The sequence below is a fragment of the Triticum aestivum genome, chromosome 5A (assembly GCF_018294505.1).
Source record: "Triticum aestivum cultivar Chinese Spring chromosome 5A, IWGSC CS RefSeq v2.1, whole genome shotgun sequence".
Taxonomy (NCBI): domain Eukaryota; kingdom Viridiplantae; phylum Streptophyta; class Magnoliopsida; order Poales; family Poaceae; genus Triticum; species Triticum aestivum.
The window spans coordinates 689077559-689079536 of record NC_057806.1 but is presented as its reverse complement, the minus strand read 5'-3'; the positions used below and the strand labels follow the sequence as shown (position 1 = coordinate 689079536).

The 1978-nt window shown below is 55.0% G+C and overlaps 1 pseudogene; it reads right to left on the bottom strand.

Moving 5' to 3' along the window:
- Positions 1-428: 428 nt before the first annotated feature.
- On the bottom strand, positions 429-1061 carry LOC123101809 (peptidyl-prolyl cis-trans isomerase E-like; annotated as a pseudogene).
- Between the last annotated feature and the right edge of the window lie 917 nt (positions 1062-1978).

Here is a 1978-nt window from a genome sequence, read left to right as displayed (position 1 = left end):
GGTACGGCAAGTAGAGGTAAGATTGGGATTGAGGCGGAGAAAGCAAGGGAGAGAGAGGAACCTGTAAAACCAGTAGGCACCGCTACACTGTCGAGGTCCTCGCGCTGCCCATCGCCCTTGCTCCTAAGGCCTGGCTTCCCATGCTCTTGTTCCCCAAGTCCCATCACCAGTCAGCCCATCCACACACTCACACGGCCGCGACATGTTGCCGCAGCGGTAGCTGACTTTTCTCCTTGACTCAGTACAAAAACTTAATGTACATGGACAATTCATTTATCTATCAATTTGAACTGTAGTAAATCCTTATAATGAGAACGTAAAGACAAACCACAATACAAAATCATAATTCACAGACATTAACACCATATCGATCTTTAGGCTTTAGTCTAATCGCATCCTAAAAATTCCTCACCCTTAATCTTCCAACTTCATACCAGGTAAGAAAAACATTTGGCAGCCCTAACCCTAGTGTCAAGCAACCAGGTACGCAAGAACGAAAGTAGAGCGTAACGTAACTGAACAGAGGAGAAGCACGGGACGCATGACATACCTGGCTGCGCGGCCCATCCCTGCTCCCCTCCCTTGATTTTCTCAGGGAAGGCGTAGTTCACGGTGAGGACGCGGCCGAAGAACTCGGCGCCATCCATGTTGTCCATGGCGGTGGCGGTGTTCTCGCGCTCCAGGAACGTGAAGAACCCAAAGGAGCAGTGCTTCTGCGTGGCCTGGTCGAGCGGCCTTGATCTCCCTGAACAGCACGAACACCGCATGCACGATCTTCTCTCCCCCTCCTCCGCTAGTCCACCTGCACCGACGAAAGCAGGGACGGAGCTCGGCTTAGTTTTCCATCGCACAGGAACAAGAAAAGGCAAGGTCCTTCCGCACCCGGGGAAGCAACCCGGAGAGCAGCCGGGGGCGAACCATGTGCATCTCGCTGAGAAATTTCATCAAACAGCTGGCGAGCGATCGAGCGCGGACAGCGGCGGCAGAGAAGAGGTTAGTGAGGGAGGATGGTGCCACCGTGTACCTATGTAGGGGGTGTTCTTCTGCACCGGCTGGTTCATGGAGGCGACGGTGGTGGCGACTGCGACGATGAAGCTGCGGGGTCGGTAGGAGCCGGGGATTGCTTGCGGGAAGGAAAACAGAAGTAGGGGACCCCAAGAACGGATGGACGGAGAAGACCGGTCGCGTGTGGCGGCGGTGATCCGAGAAGACCGGCCGCGCGTGGCAGCGGCGGCGGCGGCGGCGCCATACCCTTACGCATCGAGGAGGAGGTCCCAAGTTCGTGTGTTCTTTTTTATAATTCTGCTCCGCGTCCATGAGGCACAACCCACCGGCCACGAAACGCTTTCTCTGTTCACCACTTAAAAACAGTACCGCGGGTTCAATTGTTAAAAACTACAGATACCTTTGTGTAAAAAGACCACGACGGTGAACCCGGAGACTCAATCCGTGCTTTATTATTATTATTATTATTATTATTATTATTATTATTATTATTATTATTATTATATATAGGACAACACTATTCTAATCCCAAGATTAGAATAGTTATTTGGATCACAGCAGGCTCTATATAGTGTTGTCCCAGCTTCCCTGAACTGCCCGGTCCCAGCCACCCTCCTCGCCGCTCCTCCCCTCCTGGCTGCCGATCTTCGCCGGATCCGCCGCCTCCCCCCCCCCCGTTTACAGCTCCTGGCCGGCCACCGGCGCGGGCGAGCAAGCGACGGCGGACGCCCGGCGCGAGGGAGCCCGCGTCGCCTGGACGCGGCGAAGCCGCCATGGACATCAGGAAGTCGCATCCTCGTCCCATCGCCACCACCCGAAGCCTTGGCCGACCAGATGACGGGCCCGATGCAAGCTACGGCGAGCGGCGCGACCAACGGAGCAACTCCTCCGCGGAGGCGGCATCTGCTGCGCCCTCAAATTCAGCGGCAACAGTACATGAACTTCCTCCCAATTTTGCCTTCTTCTTCAATCT